The sequence below is a fragment of the Danio rerio genome, chromosome 8 (genome assembly GCF_052040795.2).
Source record: "Danio rerio strain M-AB ecotype USA chromosome 8, GRCz13ab, whole genome shotgun sequence".
In the NCBI taxonomy this organism is placed as follows: domain Eukaryota; kingdom Metazoa; phylum Chordata; class Actinopteri; order Cypriniformes; family Danionidae; genus Danio; species Danio rerio.
Window position 1 is genome coordinate 9,731,246 of NC_141028.1, and position 21,060 is coordinate 9,752,305.

Here is a 21,060-nt window from a genome sequence, read left to right on the forward strand (position 1 = left end):
ATGCTTCTTGATTTAATTTGATTTTGATTTAAAGTGATTTTTTTAGATATTTGAACTAGAAAATACAAAAAGTATATGTAAGAAAAAAACATATTTTATAATGTAAGCAACACAGCTACAGCAAATAAAATTGATAACGCGTGTTTTAAATTTAAAGTGTGCAAATAATCAAGGATTAATGATAATTTATCATATTGTCTGCACCAAGGGAGCCCCAAATAAAATTCTGCTTAGGGCCCCCTAAAGGCTTGGGCCGGCCCTGCATATACCTCACTAAATGCAGTGATGTCTAACTTTACTGTAGTTTTCAAATGGCTGTGCTAATAGTATACAGTGCTGTCTTGAGCATTTTCAGGAAGAGTCACTAAAATCTGACTTTTTTTTGCATTGAAATGTCCAGAGCTAAAACTGTCATGATGAAAACACGACAAAGCCATTTGACTATCGTTCATAAACAATAGTGTCAGGACTTTTCATTTTGATGACACTGACACTTTGATTGACATCAATACTGGACGTTTGAGGAGTGAGCTCTCCGTTTTGAGCAAGTGACACACTTTTGCAGGTTGTCAATTAGGTTTTGCAGATTATACTAATTGTTTTAAGAAATGCAATAACTGTTGTGCAAATGTAAATAGTGTTGTGAGAAATGCACCAAACTGACTGAGAAAAACTCTAAAGTAGGTTGTATTTTATTAAATATACTCATTTAAAAAAACAATATATTTTCAAAATGCATATAAATAATTCAATAAAGATCTAATAAAAACAATAATGCATATATGACAGATAGATAGATAGACAGACAGACAGACAGACAGACAGACAGACAGACAGACAGACAGACAGACAGACAGACAGATAGATAGATAGATAGATAGATAGATAGATAGATAGATAGATAGATAGATAGATAGATAGATAGATAGATAGATAGAATTGTTTATATTTTTATTTCTATAATATTTTATGATATTTGAATTTATTTGTATTATTTTAAATAATATGAAACCTTAATTAGGTGTGTGGTCATTGAACATTTTTTATATTTATTTATTTTTATTAATTCATAAAACAGTATATAAATGTATATGTCTACTATAAATAGCAATGATTTAAACTCAATGTTTGCTCAATTACAATTATTTTATTAACTATATATATTTTAAAATACAATACATTTTAAAAAGGCAAATAAATAACACAATAAATAATGTATATATCATAGACGACAGACAGACAGACAGACAGACAGACAGACAGACAGACAGATAGACAGATAGACAGATAGACAGATAGATAGATAGATAGATAGATAGATAGATAGATAGATAGATAGATAGATAGATAGATAGATAGATAGATAGATAGATAGATAGATAGATAGATAGATAGATAGATAGCGCGTGACTATGTGGCACTGAACGGGTTAAACCAAACGCAAGCCACTAAATGTGGAGGAATTGTGATTGGTTTGGTCCCCGTGTGTAGCCTAGATCAAGGCAGGATAAAACCTCCAGCGCTTGCAGATGGAGGGTGGAGAGGGGGCTGCCGCTGTAAACACTGGGCTGTGTGCGTGTCTAATAATCATGATGAGCAGAAGACGGGCATGAGGCTCAATGAAGGACTACAGGAGATGATGCAGAGAGACGCACGTGGACGGCAGAGACTCAGGCATCCTCTCAGGTATTTCAGATGTTGTGATTGTGACCGAACGGCAAGATGGATTGCGTTGAGAAGGTGCTGTGTTTGCATGCAGCACATGGTCTGCAGTGCAAGACAACAAACACATCTGACAATGAAGCCCTGTTATTTACACACGTGCTTTGTGCTGAAAGCTTTGGATTGTAAACATTTTGAAGCGACGACGTTTAGTGTGGTTGCTTTGTTATTAAGTGCACTTTTAAATGTATCTGTACTTCATCATTTGTATTTACGCATTCGTTATATAATGCTGTGGAAGGTGTCAGTTTGTTTGGAGATGTCAGTGTCCTCGCCCCAGATTCATTCATCATGCGCAGTTTCACGTCCATGCACCTCAGCGCGTTAATTGTTGAGTTCATTAATCATAGTTGGGTAGTTGTGTTTGCTTATGATGTTGTTGTGTTTGGGGTTAAAGTGTGACTTGATGTGTGCGGGTTGGGACTATGGAAGCGCGTGGGAATGAACGCTCCGTTGCGGACACTGCTTGGGCGTGTTCAATTTTCATCCGCGCTTACTTTTCAGCGTCAATGTTTATTATGGCGCACTGTGTTGATTTTCTTCAGATGTTTCTTGGACGTCTGCCAGCAATTTAAACTAGACTACAAAGTCCATTCAAATGTTGTGTATAAATTCTCAGTAATTCATTGTAGTATTATTGTTTTTGTAAACTTAAATGTAGGTTAAATGCAGTGGTGTAAAGTAACTATAATTACAAAAAAAAAAAAAAAAGTGTACTTTTACTTTCCCTTGAGTATGTGTTTTGTGCTGTATCGGTACTTTAACTCCACTGTTTTGCTTCAACCTGCAGTCGCTACTTTAATTTTTAGATTTTTTTAGATTAGATTAGATTCAACTTTATTGTCATTACACATGTACAAGTACAATGCAACGAAATGCAGTTTAGGTCTAACCAGCAGTGCAATAGCAGCAAGTGCAGGATACAGGAATAAAAGTAACAGAAACGCCCAACGTGGGGTGTTTCTTATTGTCTATGGTGATTAGAAAATTCAGTCCTGTAATTCCTGTCCAATCAAATCACACATAGAAGGTAAATCGCCTCACAACGAACAACTTCAAGTCATGGGGGCTTCTAAAATTGTACCAAACTGTTTTAAAAGAGTCCAAGAATATGTCCAAAATCTTTACAATCATTGACCCAGAGACTGTTTAGATGCATATCACTGATGAGAAGATGACGGATGTTTACTGTATGATTACTGAAATGGCCTTAAACACCCAGCAGGCACGAGACGTCAACATGACGTCAGATTGACCTTGTATCCTAACATCATGGGGACGTTGCATTTTGTTTGGAAATGAAAATCGGGTTGATGTCAAAACTCAACATCAAGCCAACATCAATGTCCAACCCCCAACCTAAAACCAATCAAATATCAATGACTAATAATGTTTCAGCTTGTGTGTGGACGTTACCACTATGACATCTGTCAGACGTTGGATTTTTGGGTACCATACCTAATGAATACACTGCAAAAAATGCTTTTCTTGCTTAGATTTTTTGTCTTGTTTCTAGTCTAAATATCTAAAATTTCTTATATCAAGAAGCATTTTCTAGACAAGCAAAACATATTGTCTTGTTTTGAGAAATAAAATGCCAATATTAAGTGAGTTTTTCCTTAAAACAAGCAAAATAATCTGCCAATGGGGTAAGCAAATTAATCTTGTTTTTTCTTTTGACGTAAGATTATTTTGCTTACCCCATTGGCAGATTATTTTGCTTGTTTTAAGGAAAAACTCACCTAATTTTGGCATATTATTTCTGAAAACAAGACTATATGTTTTTCTTGTCTAGAAAATGCTTCTTGATTTAGGAATTTTAAGATATTTGGACTAGAAACAAGACAAAAAATCTAAGTAAGAAAAGCATTTTTTGCAGTGTAAATGTCAGTATTTGACGTCAATATGATGTTGGTTTAAGATGTTGGCTCGACGTTGGGTTTTGGTCGCTTCCTAACAACCTAAAATCGTCCAAAAGTCAACATCATTTGATGTTGTTGTTATTATTGGACATAAAAACAAAACAAAAAAAAAATGTTGTCTTTAAACGCTGGCTATAGCCATTAAATTTTGGTCACCTGACATCACAACCTAAATCTAACCTAAAATTAACGTCTCGTGACGTTGTGTGCCTGCTGGGCAATAACTAGATGCACTACAGAATGTTACGTTTACACACACATGCACATATTACATGTAAACGCATCAGCTTTTAACAGCGTACTACTCACTACTCTGAGTACTTTAGAAATGTCTACTTTTTACTCATACTTTGAGTAATATTTACAACAGATACTTTTACTCTACTTGCCAATTACCTATTTAACTGTTTTATTTTTGTAATTTGCACCTAGTTATGGGGCATTTAAATCTGATTACATGCGGTCCTGTGAAATTTAAATAAACAATTTTAGATGTTAGTTTCAGTCTGTTAGTTTTAAGGATTTTTATTAGCTAGTGTGCTCCGAAACAGTGACAAAATTCACATTTAGAAAATATAAAACTGATATAAACATCCAAAGCTTGCAGTTTGTCACTTTCGCCTAATTTGATCCGCGTCACCTCATACTTCAGTTTCTCACCAAATCTTGATCAATCAAATGCTCTCTAGTATCTGACATGCCCCGCCCCCTTCAAGACGCTTCTCATTTGCTTTTCATTTGTTACGCTTTGCCCTACCAGTGAGAGTGGTTGAGCCTGTGATAAAACAAAACGCTATTAGCTGTTTTTGAAAAGGGGAGGAGCTATTCTATGTCCCGTCTTCTCTTCATTTTTCAGTTGAAATTATATCAAATTTCGCTCTTCCCAGGGCATTTAAATGTATGTCTGAGTAAACCCAATTCGCATTCACATTCTAAAACCTGTTTACATTTGCACAAATTTTTTGCATGAATTTTAAAGAAAACATCTGCGAATGCACTTCACGATGCTGTAGTCTGCGCTTTTTACATCAAAGATAATCAAGTACGGCAAGTAGGTTTTTTATTTTACTTTATTATTATTTTATTTAAGCATAATCTAAACAAATAGCTTTAAATGTCAAAAGCACTTTTAGTAAGCATTTGGTAAATATTTAGTCATCCCAAGTGATCAGTTTACTTATAGAAATGGGAGCATGTTCATGAGACATCAAACATATGTAAATATATTCCACATCGCCATTAAACATGTGCTGAATATATTTTGGAATTGGAAGATTCTAGGATGTGTTTAGCCTACTTGGTTAATTTTTATCAGGACTCCACCACTGCTTCCACAATTGTAGTTGTATCGATCAAGATATTTACATTTTAGGCTTTCCAATCTTTTATCACTTCAGTAACCAAAGGGCCAGATGTATTTAAAGTGATAATGTCTCTCAAAAATGAAAATTTTGATGGTACGGTTGTTCAGTGGTAAGCTCTTTCGCCTCACAGCAAGAAGTTTTCTGGTTTGAGCCCCGACTGGGTCAGTTAGCATTTCTGTGTGGAGTTTGCATGTTCTCCCCGTGTTGGCGTGGGTTTCCTCCGGTTGCTCCGGTTTCCCCACAGTCCAAAGACATGTGGTATAGGTCAATTGAATAAACTAAATTGTCCGTAGTGTATGTGTGAATGCAAGAGTGTATGGATGTTTCCCAGTACTAGGTTGCTGCTGAAAAAGCATCCGCTGTGTACATATCCCAGAATAGTTGGTGGTTCATTCCGCTGTGGCGACCCCTGATTAATAAAGGGACTAAAAAAAATGAACATTCAGTCATCATTTACTGATCTTTGACTTGTTCCACACCATTTTTTGTTCTGTTGAACCCAAAATATGATATTCTGAAGTAGGAAAAACAAATGCTATGTAAAACAATGGTTACTAGTTTCCAACATTCTTCAAAGTATCTTCTTTTGTGTTCATTTACTATTCAACAGAATAAAAAAAGTCAAACTTATTTTAAAAAAGTAAAGGGTGAGTAAAAAGATGACAGAATTTTTTATTTTTAGGTGAACTACCTCTTTAAAGCATATTTAAAGTTTGAATTAAGCCAAAGCGTTAGTTCTAGGAGTTTGAAGCAGTTTTCTAAAGGGAATGTTCTAGTAAAAGATTGCTTCTGCTTATAAATACTTTTGGCCATAATTTTTTTCAGATTATTTAGTTTTGAACAATATAGTTGAGAGGGTTAGGAATGGACCTTACAATACTTTGCAAAGAGAGCTGTTTGGGCCTAAAAATCTTATATTTAACAGACTTTATCTGAGTTTAAAGTTACTCACTGAAAGCAAATGTGATGGTAACTTATGCACATATTTGTGAAAATATTAATTTATCAATTTTCTTTCGGCATAGTTCCTTATTTATCTGAGGTCACCACAGGGAAATGAACCACCACCTATTCCAACATATGTTTTTTGCAGCGGATGCCCTTCCAGCCGCAACCCAGTTCTGGGAAACACATACACTCTTGCATTCACAGGCACACACTAACACACTACGGCCAATTTACCTTACCCAATTCACCTATAGCGCATGCCTTTGAACTGTGTGGGAACCGGAGGAAAGCCACGCCAACACGGGGAGAACATGCAAACTCCATACAGAAATGCCACCTGGTACTCGAACCAGCACCTTTCTTGTTGTGAGGTGACAGTGCTAACCACTGAGCCACCATGCGTCCCTATTTGTAAAAATATCTGGAAGGCTATTGTGTCACTCGCATGTATTCATTCCCAAAAATTAAATTTGTGACAAACTTAACTCTGAGGAAAAAAAGAAATGAACTGCAGGCATGAAAACATCTACAGCTGATGTTTCTCGTAGATGTATACTACACTCGTATGACACGGTAAACACATGCTCCTATTGCGTAAATATTTGAAGTGCCTCTCTCTCAGATCTTTAAAACACTGTCATGTGAACGTAATAATATCACTTAACGTCTTATACATTACGACTCGCTGCTTTACTCTTGGAGCCAAAATCTTAGCCTATTATCCTCTTTACAGATCATAAGTGTAATCACAGGATTACGCTCAACCGAGAGAAAGAGAGCAGCTCTGAGTGTGCAAACTGGGTTATGCCGCTGTAGGGGTAAAAAGGTCTCCCTGAATATAATTCAGCCAACCTATATTAAAAGGAGCGCTCACCACTAATCTGTGTCTTCCTAGCCTTATGAAAGGGTGTGTGTGTGTGCGTGTGTGTGGATTTGTGTAGTTGGCAAAGTGATTATGCGGGCCAAACACGTGGGTGAGGTCTGGCAGAGGTCTGGAGGATGTGCATTTTGTTAGGATGGGTTATATGCAGCGTGCGAATTATACATTGACAGCATCAACTTAATCCGCTAATGTTAGATTGTGTAACACATGCTTCAAGCCAAACTTCTATATTTCAATTTTAGTGAAATTTATTTAGGTGAACCCTTACAATGTCTCATTTTCAAGGGGGTCCCATAAAGACGCGACAAAGGACAAAAGCAAAACAGAAAAATAAAATGTACAATTGCAAGCTCGGAAGCTCTTCTAAAGCCCAGCAACCCCACAAATAATCTTAAATAATAATTAATCAATGAGCAATAAATAAGCTTAGTCAGGAGAGAACATATATCACACGATAGCAATATCACACGAGCAGCAGTGCGATGTGACTGTATATCAGCACTGGTGGGAGATTTGGTTGGCTTGTGGCCGCAGACGTAGTGCCTTAGTCTCACAATAGTGCTGATATACAGCCATATCGCACTGCTACGAGTGGGAAATTACATTTATACAACAGTTTGACGGCATAACCGTTTATATAAAAAGGAAAATCAAACATGGAGAGTCTCAAAAACCCTTTTATATTGGGAACTACTGTCTTCCGCCATTCCTTCACATCTGCAGCTGATTTAAGAACAGTAGAATCCGTTGCTCAAAGCACGTCACTTTAGAGCTAGTGTTTGAATGATTCTCTAGCGTAATGTCTAAAGTGATGTCTAAACAGGTAATTGTTACTGACATTTTAAGATCATAAGGCTAAACAACATGAAATGCCATCAGTCTACAGAGATTTCCCGGTATTTCTCTGTTGCAATTGAAAAAGCCAATGCAAACACTAGCAGATTACTATGGTATAAATACACCACTATAAATACAGCACTACAACACACAAAAGAGAGAGATCGGCTTAGAAAGTCACTTGAAATTTATGCCGATTTTTATTTTTTATTAATATTTTTTAATGTTTTCTTCTAAGTACTTATTATTAGGGATGTGCACATCGATGCTTGAGTAACGATATATTGCTTCTCCGAAGCTTTTAATTTGGTATAAATATTTTTTAAAAGTATCAGTATTCTAACTATATTTTAATAATGCATAACTAAATGTTTTAGCGCTGTGTACAGGATTGTCAGTGATGCTGTTGTATACAGGACGTTACACCAATCAATCTGTGGCGGAACGTGACGTGAGTGATCATGTCCCTTTCAGATAACGTGCTTACTCAACGCACACAAGTCGCAAACTTCTGCATTAAGGAATGACACAATGGCAGAGAGGTAACGCAGCGCGATATAGTTTTACTTCACTTTTAGGATATATGTAGATGCAAACACATGATGTGCAAGAAAAGTATCTTAGTAGATCTGGATGTTTCAGACTGGTGAGTGAATATTTTCTTGCATAGACTGAGCCGTTAAAGGGGTGGTAAAATGCATATTTATGAAATCTTATTTTTGATAATTATTTCTTAGGGGTTTTTCACCTTTGTTATGATAGGACAGTAGAGATTTCAGACAGGAAAGCATTGGGAGCAGGGAGAGGAAAAGGACCTTGAGCTGGGAATCGAACTCGGATCGCCGTGAGCATGATGGTGCTATATGTCAGCGCACAGTACCACAAGGCTATTGGCGCTGACATAAAAGTTTATTTTAATTATTGATATTATTATTTAAGATGGTTCGAGTCCCGGCTGGACCCGTTGGCATGTCTGTCTAAAGTTTGCATGTTCTCCCCGTCTTTGCATGGGATTTTTCCGGGTGCTCCGGTTTCCCTGACAGTCCAAACACATGGCCTATATGACCAGTTTAGTTTATTCAATGGCGTATATGCCGAAGCATGCTAATAGGACTTTTAATTTGCCATTAACCTGGGTTAAGCGCTTCCGAGGAATTGAATGTCAATGCAAAATCCGGTGCGTTTAAGGTCTGTTTTCTTTAAAAAATCAGCGATCTCCACTAGCTGAGTGATATCCGCTTTAAAGTGGGTCTCAGATTGTACAAGAAGCACTGCATTAAATTATATTTCCCCCCGTCATATCTTTATTATTTGAGCATTTATTTTACCCCAGTATATTCAATGGAGCTTCTGCGTTAGCCTGCCGATTCTGACGGGCGCGTGCGAGTAAACGTTTTTTTGTCTCGTTTTACGCTTGAGCAACTAAATAAATGCTAAAGTTTATTTAACTTCATGTATTTAAATGACATTACAACATTGATGCTGTATAAGGAACCGTATAAAATGAGAAAGTTCACAACAACAGGTCACCGAAAGTGTATCAGCATGGGAGCAGCACTAGCTCGGCATATACCCTATTCACCTATTGTATGAGTTTGTGTGTGCGCGAATGTAAGAGTGTATGGGTGTTTTCCAGTACTGGTTGCAGCTGGAAGGGCCTCCGCTGCATAAAACGTATGCCAGAATAGTTGGCGGTTCATTCCTCTGTGGCGACCCTTGATAAATAAGGGACTGAGCCGAAGGAATATGCTCGAATGAATTATTTAAAATTCTGTTTCTCACTCTTTAAATGGCCGACCCACTCACACAGCTTGTTTTGATATCTTCCATGGGGCATCATGTGTTAATTAGGGTGATCAAACCCCCCTATAATTAGCACCCTGGTTATGTAGTGTATGTTTGGCCACTGTATTAGAGAATGCAGTGCAGTGAATGCTGGGAAATTTAAAGAACAGGTGCATTTGCAAAAATGGGGCATTTATATTGGGCCTTACAGGACTTTAGAGGCCAGATGAGGAAACGAGGACAAGAGTAGACTAGATTCTACATGCTCTGAAGACAAACGTTGATTCTTGCCTGTGCAAATCTCTCAGGCACAATGATAACATGTTCAGCGTGGTTGCCAGGGTGTTGCTATTCTGTAGCTATAGTGTTCTATGTGGTTGCCAGGCTGTTACTATGTCCATTGCTAGAATATTCTAGACTATTCTTCCACTTCTAATTCTAACAAAGGGATTTGTTTCTGCATCTCCATTATGAACGACTTGTGTGAACCATCGGTATCCCTGCGTCTCAATGTGCACACAGTATTTACCTTTCTGAACTTAATGGTATATAACATTTGTAATACTCAATAATTTAGGGTGGACAGTATGCACAGGTGATGTTAGGCACCCTTATAAGTTACTTCAAAAACTAGCCTTTACTTCACTTAGCCGACAGTAATATAAGTTTCTGGCACCGCAGCATCTTGTTGTCATATTTCATTTACATTGTTTGCTTATTTTTTAAAAAAAAACTAGCATAAGCCTAGAATTGAGTGCGAGTTGCTGCTACTTTGCCTGATGGTCAGGGCAGTAAGAGACTGTATTATCATCAATCAGGCCCGGATTGGCTAATCGGGAGGACCGGGAGAATTCCCGGTGGGCCGGTTTGTTTTTTGGCCGCGAGGACCGGTGTCCCTAGCTGCTTGCACTCTCAGCAGTCACACTTTTTTCTTCTATTTATTTATTTGACCATAGCTTTACTCTTTTTAATCATTATTTTGCCGCAGTGCTGCTGTTTTTATTTATTTTCTCGCAGCCCCGTGAGAAAAATGCAGCCTGCAGGTTAACTAACGTTAATGATGATGATGTAATGTAACTATCGACCCCAAACAGGGGCACCTTAGTGAATATAAGAATTCGAATAAAATGAATAATACACCTGCTCAATGAAAATCAAATGATTCACTACATTAATAAATCTGACATAACTTGATCAGAAATCTAAAAATAGGAGAAAAAGATTGAGCCATCAAAAGGAAAGTAGTGCTGTGTCTTGAGGGTCACAAGTCATTAGTTGTTTTTTACTCTCACTGTGATAGCTCCAATGTGGTCCAGTGGTAAGCACATTGCATTTCAATGTCACAGACCTGTGATCGAATCTCCCATGAAAATGTTTTTTTTTTTTTCGATTTTATTGTTAAGACATAAAATACTGTTAGGGCTGTTGAACATTTGAAATTCTAAAGCAGCAGTTTTCTTGAAAAAGACGTGATAGTGCCATTAGTAACTGAATTGAAATCAGTCGTGAACTGAGGTGGGCTGGTCTGGCTTGAAACTCCAGGGCTGAAAATGAGTCCCATTCCGGCCCTGTCATCAATAACGTTAGTTGTTGAGAACAAAAGTTTGTAACATACAAAAACTAAGAAAAAAACGAAATCTTACCTATGAAATGTTCTGCCTTCATGCTTTGTTTTCTTTGTTTACTCCTTTCTACACCCGTACAACGCGCAAAAGTCCAGCATCTTCACATTGGCTTTAGTCTTGACTAGTGCGGTTGAACGACTGTTGTCCTGGGAGCACTGTACCAATATGGCGGCGGTATTAAGGCATGCTCAGGGTCCGTATGTGATATCTAGGGTACTTTTCTTTGATTTTAGCTTAGCATTAAATACGGTTCAACCACATGTTTTAATTAGGAAACTAAAAAAGATAGAAGTAAACTCTACAATCACTAAATGGTATCATTCCTTTTTAAGAAAGCAAACTCAGGCAGTCAAAGTAAATAATAGTTTGTCTAAAGTTAAATACAGTAGTTCTGGTGTCCCTCAGGGTTGTGTGAGCTCATCACTTCTGTTTACTCTATATACAAAATGAGTGCTTAAGCAGGTACTCACAGAATTTTATTTTTTAAAGACGATCCGGTAATTTTAAGTTTGCTGAACAAACAGGATCCTGTTTCTGTTTATTTTTCTGAAATTGATTCATTTGTGGAGTGGTGTGATAACTTTTTAAAAGTAAACACAAAAAAAACCAAAGGAAATAATCTTTGATTTCAACTGTGTTGTCGAGTATTCACCAGTGTTTTTACATAATCAAGAAATCACTCAGGTACAGTCACACAAGTATGTGGGAATTTACATAGGCAGGTCTCTAACATGGGACACTCACGTAAACTGAATCTGTGAAAAGCTTCTCCAAAGACTGTATTTTCTACGAAGGTTATGGTGTTGACAAGAAAATCATGTACCTATTTTATCAGGCTGTGTTTGAAAGTTATTAGTTATGGTCTATCTACATGGTATGGCAATCTTTCTGTAAATCGGAAATCCAAAATTTGTAACATTATCAGAACTGCTACTGTCACGATCACCAGCGACCTCTATCCACCAGAGGTCGCTGAAAAACATTATCACTCATACAAACTACAAATCTGCCAGTTTATGGACTACAACTTCATACATGCTCTTCGTCCACACACACCTGCTTCCTCATTTAGACTGATTACACTCGCACCACCTGAGCATTGTCAAGGACTGATTACACACACTATTTAAAGGGTCACGAAACACCAAAACACATTTTTTGAGCTGTTGACAGTCGTATATGTGTCCCACACTGCTAAAAACACTATTAGGACACCTATATTTCACTAAAAAGTGTAAATTGGTTGTTTTTGCGTTATTTTAAGCAAATTCGTACTTCCTGTTTGAAACGAATTTTTGAAGCTGCGTCACGGTCATGACATAATAGCGTGTATTCCAGCGTGCAGACTGGGCGTCTGTGCCAGAGTGAGTCTTATTACGTCTTACAGTTTGTTGCATTAATGCATGAGTAAGGCTTGGGTCAAACCAATCAGCGCACTCTATTGTGCAACTTCATTAATATTCATTACTATCACCGTGTTTTCAGGACAGAGACGCCACGTTGTGTTGGCAAAACAAGCGTGAAGTGTTGCTTTTATAGTTTGCTGCAGTTAAGTTTCGTTTTCATTTTCTCTCTGTGAGAGCTCAGACTCACGTGTGGATTAACAGTGTACGCGACGCTCGACAACAATAACTTACGTGTCTAAGGAGGAACATTGTTTACCTGAGAGCTGTTCTCATCTGCAAACGCTGGGATCTGGAATCGTTTGTAGTCTTCTCTTCATAAAGACGCGGCTCTAGTTGCTGGTGATTGTCCTGTCTCTACAGATTTGGTAAGTGAGCGACCAGTGCTCTTTGTTTATTCAGTTTGTTCGTATCTAACAAACTATTGCACAGAGTGTAAACACGTTAGCACCACAACCAAACTTTAACCTCGTGTAGGGTTTTTACCGCATTTTGTGACCGGAATAACACACACGGCTTTCTGACACTACCTGTCGTGTGCATCTAAGTTTCCGGGAAATGCAGAGGTTTTTTTTCTCTCATTCGCCGTGCGGTATCAAACATTGCATGAAAAATACACGCTTAGAGCAGCTCCTCGAATCAAATATCTCGTGTGTCGCGAGGGGCATGAATGAATTCCCTGAATGAAAGAGCCAAACTGCAGTTAAAGTCCACCATTTAATAATTTGGCTAATAATTCGACTACAGATGTCCATGTAGGTTAAACACCATCACATTCTCCTGTATGTATGTGTGTGTGTGTGTGTGTGTGTATTTTGACTCTGAAACTCGCGCGTGCCCAAATCGACACTCCCACACCCTCCCACTTTAGTTCCTCCGACACTCCCCCCTAAACAGAGCTGGACACGCCCACTTTTCTGACTTTTTCCAAAGAAGAGGTGTGAAAACACCCTGCTGAAACGAGGGGGTTTCATGGCCCTTTAAGAAGCACACACACTCATTTACATTGCCGAGTCTTGTTATCTGCCACAGTGACATTACAACGCGTTTCCTTTGTCTGCCTTTGCCGTGTTTTGATCCTTGCCTTGTTTATTTATATAATTCTGTTTGCTGCCTGCCTCTTACCATCTGCCTGTTAATTTGACTTCGACTCTGGTTTGCCTTCATACGTCTGTTTGCACCTGTGTTGACCATTGCTTGCCTGACCACTGAATAAACCTGCACGTGGATCCACACCTCTGTTGTCAGTGTCACTCCCTGTAATACAGCTACGAGACTAATAAGATCTGAAACTTTTACTACTATTCAAATACTTTACAAGCAATGGACTGTGAATGAAGCGAAAACAATTTTAAACAATCCATCTCATGTACTCTTCCAGTTTTACGGTCTTTTACCTTCTGGTAGAAGATACAGAACCTTCCGCTGGAAGCTGAACAGACTTAAGAACTCTCTTTTCCCAGTGTCAATCAGACTGTTGAACACTGATCGATAGCGTGCTTATGCTTATATCCTGTATATGATTTTGCATGTTTGCTTTATTTTTTAACTTATTGTGTCAGAACTTGCTGAAGTGCTGTGTGAGTCCACAGAAAATGTCCTCTTGAGGGACAATAAAGTATACAAACAAACAATATCTATGTGAGTTATTACATAGGTGTTGCTATGTCACTGACTAAACGTCTTGTTTGGTTGCCAGAGTGTTGCTATATCCTTGATCTGGAAGGTTGCTGGGCTCTTTCTAATTGTGGTTGTTGTACAGATCAAATCCCTAACCCTGAAGAAAAAAAGAACAGTTCAAAAGAGTATTTAGACGGATAAAGAAAAGTTAATAGCACAGTTCAGAGTTTGTGTGCGGAGTATAATTAGAGCAGTCTTTAACCTCTCATTGTCTAATTAGACATTCAGAGCAGAGCGGCTCGTTTTACTGGCGGCTCAGGGAATGTTTTCAGCACAGTCTAAATCAAAGTCGCCTCTATCCCAGGCTCATCCCTCTCCCAGCCAACACACAGGCCAGTATGTGCTATAGGAAAAATGTCGGTTGCGCTGTGCATAATAAAGAGTTTACTAAAGCGAAGATCCATAGAAAAAGTGTAAACTACAAGGGCACTGAGGACTTTTAACAAACTCAAGCCTAAACGGAGTCACCAGAGATGCGGTACTCTTACCAGTGGTGGAAATAGTACTGAAAAATAAACTCATACTCAAGTAAAAGTACTATTACTTGCCTAAAAGATGAGTAAAAGTGCAAGTAAAGTCGTCACCTTAGAATTATAGAATTATATATAAAGTTTTGGCATTCCATACAGCAAACAATGTGTGTGTAAGATTTCTCTTTCATACATTAGCATGACAGAAACCCTAAATGTACTCTAAATTCTCTAATTCTAATTCTCTTACATTTGCAAATTGGGGTAAAACAAACAGGGCAAATGCAGATAGAACCTTCTCATTCTTCTCATTCCACTTGGAATTTTAAGGTTCTATCTGGCAGTTCGTTAATTAAAGGACTTCTTGTCAAGAAATACAGTCACAAAATATATAAGTTGGTGTTGTAACAATATGTTTATGATTGAGAAAGTAACCTTTTTGCTTTTTATTACATTTATTTAATGCTTTAGGATGAAAATATTTTCCTGTTCAAATTAAGCATACAAGGCTGTGCTAAATATTTGATCCAGTGCAGATGTTAATTTTATGTTATTTATATGGTAATATTTATTGAATTTTATCCTTTATATGAGCTATTGAACTTTATTCATTGAATTATGTTCTGTGAATTAAATTAGGTATTTTCCCTTCAAGGCATAATATCAAATTTGAATACTTTAAAAGAAAACAGACAATGAGCAAATGAGTTTAATAAACACTGAAACATGTTTCACTGACTATCTATCTATCTATCTATCTATCTATCTATCTATCTATCTATCCATCCATCCATCCATCCATCCATCCATCCATCCATCCATCCATCCATCCATCCATCCATCCATCCATCCATCCATCCATCCATCCATCCATCCATCCATCCATCCATCCATCCATCCATCCATCCATCCATCCATCCATCCATCCATCCATCCATCCATCCATCCATCCATCCATACATCCATACATACATACATACATACACACAAATAAAAATATTTCACATTATATTACATTTTTTAAATAACTGTTTCTTTTTCATCAATGTTAAGTTTAACATTTCATCCCAATGTCAAAAAATTCTTCCAAATCATCACATTTACACATATCTTTTCAGTTTTAGGTTTCTTATCAATTTTGCGTGGTGCAGCATTATTTAGTCAACGTTAGTGATTTTAGTTGGCTAGTGATTTTGTGTTTTTTTTTTTTTTTTTTTTTTTTGTCTTTACCACTGTCAATGAAGCCGTCCGGTAAAATGACAAAGAAAGCTGATTGGTCCTTGTGTGTGCATTTAAAATGCAGGCTACAGTTTGACTTTGTAGATAAAACCTTTTTTGTTTTTTTTTAAATAAAATGTCTTAATGTAAACAACTTATAAAAAAAACATTACAATGTAAATAAGTTGTCATTTAATAAGAATGTTAATGTGAATAACTAAATTTTTGCTAAGAAGCTTATAATTCTAAGGTAAAGAAGTAGTGGTAGTATCTTTACCAGTTTTGGGCAAACTCCACCTCTCCTGGTTGTTGCTAGAGCGGATATGTTTGTGGCCGGAAGTTAACGTGAATTATTTCTATTATTTATTAAATTTCTCATTTGTTGTATTTTATTAATGCCTACCCCCACCCCAACCCTCACAGTACTGTAAAAATATTAATTATTGTTATACAGTGTCATAAAAAAATGCTGCTTTATTAATGTGCATATCGCACTTCCGGCCGGCCGCATATCTGATCTAGACTTTACCAACTCTCCTTTCACTCCACCTTGAAGCCCCAGCTGACCCTCGTTGGCCCAAGTCATTCGTTGGGCCAAAACAAGTCAGCCGCTGGCCCCGAGGAAGCCCCGCTTTGGCCCGATCAGGCCCCGGAAGTGACGGTGGAAACGCGACTGGATCTGACTCGCCCTGGCTGGCTCGCTTTAGGCACGATAGTGGAAACGCGGCTAGTGAGTAACCGGTCTTGCTTTCACAACCCAAAAATAATAAAACAATCCAACCTAATAACTCCACTCCCTCCGATTTGTAAGCAAAACTGCAAGCGTTGAGTGCATGAAGTGTCCAACATTACACACTTCAGTGGGAATGCACTACTTAAACTATTTATACTATAAAATGGTGTAGAATAGTGCATACATATGTGATTTGGGACACACCTAGGGAAGTAAAATTACCTATGCAGCACTAAAGATGTACTCAACTAAAAGTACACGTTTTTAAAACTAAAATGCAATTCCTGAGGAAAAACTCCTCAGTTGCAGTCATTTGAGTATTTGTAATTCCTTGCTTTACAGCAGTGACTTTTACCCGCCGGCATGCTCAAGAGGTTTGGAGTGATAAGCGCGTCTCAGCGACAGGGTGTCAGTGGCGGAGCTGGGTCAACACTCGGTCTGCGTCTCTCGCTCTGGGCTCAGTTTAATGAGTTTGTAATCACTCTCATGTCAGAAGGATGCTGGTGCCCTGGAGGCTTTTGGACTGGAATTCTTTGTGCTGAGACTCACGCTGCGCTGCTGCAGCTCTGTTATTGAAATATGAAGGCTTATGAGCGATCCCAAAAGAAAAGAACACCCAAATCCCACAAAGGTTATGAAGAGAATTACACAAATATTTTCCATACCTTCTGAAGAACAATAAATACACCTTTGGTCTCCTGTCTGCATGAGAGAGAGAGAGAGAGAGAGAGAGGGTTATGGTAATGTAAAACAGGCAGTCGGACAGTATGAAAGCAGGTCACATTGAACATTGTAGATTATCAGTTAGAGATAATCGAACTCGTATTTCAAGTTGTTAACAAAGTGGTGGAAAATGCTGTTTTTAACTAAAAGAATGATGGCTTATGAATTAGGCATTAGCTGTGTTTCCATGCACCTATTTTTATGCACATTTTGGAATATTATGCATAAAAATGCTTAATGGAAATGACAAGATGCAAATCAATTTTGAAAATACACATAAAAAACTGCTTGCATGATGGAACAGCATTAAAGTCCTAATGAATCAGAAGCTTTGACTGTTTTTTTTCATATAGTTACAGTTCATATTTCCCAGAGTTTTAAATGAAAAAGTGGGCGTGGCTTGTTTTCAAGTTCCAAGCTGATTGGATGGAGTAAAGTAGGCATTTATTTCAGAAGGGTCAAAAAAAGGGTTTGGGGAGAGTTATTACAACCTAACAGACATCTTCTCCTCACCATTTTGTTTCAAGAGTTCACACTTAGCTGATGATTTATAAAAGCTTGTTTGGCATGCTGTCCTGGGAGAGAGCCCCGAGCTCAAGGACTCCTTGAGTCCGGGGCTTTCTCCCGTTTGGCAGAGCGAGAAGGGAGCCTGAGCTCAGTGGATCTCAGAACTACCCTGCTGCGGTAGCTAAGGGAACACGAGGGTTAGATAAATGCTTGGTTGTTATGTATGCTGAATGTCTTTGGATGTTGGGAGGAAACCGGAGAACCCGGGGAAAACCCACGCGGACACGGGGAGAACATACAAGCTCCTCACAGAAACACCCACCGGTCCTGTGGGACCAGGGCCGGCAGTGTTCTTGCTGTGGGGCTCGCAGTGCTAACCACTGGGCCGCTGTGTCGCCCAGTCAGAGGTAAAGGAGGAGAAAGGGGGAGGAGGGGGGTTTCTTCCAAACGAAGATAACGTGAACTGAAAACTGTGGTTATTTATAGTAGCTTAGGGCTCATATGATTGGAAGATATTGATTAGCAAATGCAAGACCGGCCGTGATAAACCATAAGCACGTGATCCTCTCGAAATTAGTTTATGAATAAACTTCACTTATGATCATATCAATGTCAAAACTGACAGTTGGAGGGGCGAGAATAAGAATGTTAGCCACGCCCAATACCTTAGACAGACGTACTCCGAGAATTGGACTAAGAAAACAAACAGGAAGTGCATTTCAAAAAGAACTTTTTTAATGACATGCACAGATGAATTGTTCTCTACAAAACTAGGTGAGCTAACAAAATCAGTATATCTAGTTTTGATTTCATGTGTACTTTAAGGGGTGCATGTCCAGCATAGAGTTTTTGCTCTGCAGAAAAGCCAGCTGAGCATTTATTTTTCTTGTTTTTTTCTTTTGGTGTTAATAAAAGCGGCACATTTTTGAAACCCTGTCTGCGTAGCCAGAGGGTGCGTTTTACGCTCACTTTTGAGTGCTCTTCTTTTGTAAAAATTTTGACAGTTGGTTTTTGGTGGAAATTGCATGAGCCCTATCATACACCTGCCGCAATAAGGCGCAAGACGTGTTTGGTGCGATTTGCTGCTATTTTCAGACCAGCGCAACCCTAGTTTTCATGTTTTGCGCCACGTTGTTTAAACAGGAAATCCATTGGCACCACTTTGTGGGACTCATGGGTGTTCTGGTCTAAAATAGAGGTGTGTTAAGGCACATTGTTGCAGCGTCTCTATTTTGAACTGGCACGTGCACACATAGGGCTCAAACATGCCCATAACTTTGTTATTACTGTTTATTTATTGCTGGAAATTAAAACTGCATTTAGAAATGGTTTTGAAACGAATCTTTGTGCTTAACAAACGAAATTAAATATGTGGGCTGATGGATGTCTTCAGTGTAGTGCGTAAGTAAAGATGTAAAGAGGAAACTAAAGAGAAAGTAAAGAGGCAGAATGGAGTGTTCAGTTTTTCTACTTGCAAAGTCTGGCATGTAAATAGCAAATGCAGGTTATGCTCAAAACACACCCATAACTCATTAAGAGAATAAGCTCAACCCTGTTAGACCATGTGCTGTGGCGCAGACTGTATTTTTCTGTTCTTAAAATAGCAAAAGTGGATCTAGACACGCCCTTGCTTTTATGCATAAATCTTTTAAAAAAGAGCCCCAAAACATCTAAAATGTTGTTTTTGTTCATTCTAAAATTCCTCAGTCAAAGTCTGTCATGACAGAGGTTCAGTATTAAAATTGTAATATTATTGTTAACTGCAGAACGGTATTGAACATCTGCGCTCCCGAAGAGCATCTCACGCCTCAAAGTCTGAGACAAAAAATGAATTATTATATCAAATAACGGTGTCTACTTATATACCGCAGCAAGTTCCATTATTCTTTTTGATATTTGGCACCAGTTTATTGGGAAGTGCCGATTTTGTTCTCTTTCACTGGATGAAAAACTGTGCTTTACTCACAATTGTTTATGTAATATTCCAGTTTGGCACATATTCACATCTTTGCATGAAAGCATAGGTATACGTTTATGACATGATTAAGTCCAGTTAAATGGTTTGCTTGCTTGCTTATATATTTACTCATTTGTTCAATAAATGGTTACGATATTAATATTGCAAATTCAAGCATTGTTTTCTGCATTTTACAGAAAATGACACTGGTCAGTATAACATATCTGTTTCTGATTGAAAGTTTATGTTATACCACCAAATACTATGTCTTAACTCTTCTGAAATAAAATTGTAATATTCATTAAGAGGGTTAAAGTTAATGTTAACTGTGAGATATAATCTCAATCATCTTAATCTGTTAACCAAAATAAGTCAGAGATTCGCACAGACATAAAGTTTCTCTTTGAGACTGTGCTAACATACATGAATATCAATGCTGCGAGATAAATTTTTAATAAGCACGCTGTGCAGTCTGCTTTAAATTGCTAGCCTTACTTAAAGTTTATTAACTTAATTGCATTTATATTCAGTGTTGTTAGACTGTAGTTATGCTATGTTAACTGTTATGTCAACAGTTGTTTTGTTTGACTCCACGGAAACTACAGAAATCTACAATAAAACTACCATGAACTCAAATTGTGCTATTTTAAATTTTATTATAAAAAAATTATAATTATGATTTTATTATAGCATTATAAATGATCGGGCATCCGCTGCGTAAACCATATGCTGGATAAGTTGTCAGTTCATTCTGCTGTGATGACCCCAGATTAATAAAGGGACTAAGCCAAAAAGAAAATGAATGATTTATAAATGGTCAGTATTTTTTGAAGCTCATCTGCCCTCTAATCTTAAATCAGAATAACTTCCTCTCCCTTTTTATTGACATCTCTTCTCTGATTGGTGGTCAACCTGTCAATCACACAAGATCCACCAATAGGAAACCATTCAATCAATTCCAAATGGACAAAATCAAGCCCTGCCCTACATTTGTTTTAATTCGAAAAGCTGTTTCAATAGGACATACTTCACAATAGTAGAGAAAAGACTATCACAGCTTCTGTTTCATGCCCACTTCATGAAAGTGGATCTATGAAGTATAAATGCATCATCACAGGGCAGTAACTATATTTTAATGACAATATATCAAGGTGTAAACTGTACTTTTAAAAAGTCACCTAATGTGGTGTGAAAGCTACAAGACAGGCCCAGCTGTCTAAATGCTGTTTTGGGATCAGCTGATGTTTGTGTGTGTTGTAGAGTTTAGAAGATTAGTGGCTTTC

General features: G+C 37.8%; 1 protein-coding gene across 7 annotated transcripts in view; it reads left to right on the forward strand.

The window, feature by feature from the left end:
* The first annotated feature begins 1,525 nt into the window (after nucleotides 1-1,525).
* ccdc120a (coiled-coil domain containing 120a) overlaps nucleotides 1,526-21,060 on the forward strand; it is a 138,455-nt gene continuing 118,920 nt past the window's right edge. For all 7 annotated transcript variants that reach the window (XM_087264246.1, XM_087264250.1, XM_087264248.1 and 4 more), the window contains exon 1: nucleotides 1,526-1,686. The gene's annotated coding sequence lies outside the window, so the exon portion shown is untranslated. The remainder of the gene's footprint in view (nucleotides 1,687-21,060) is intronic.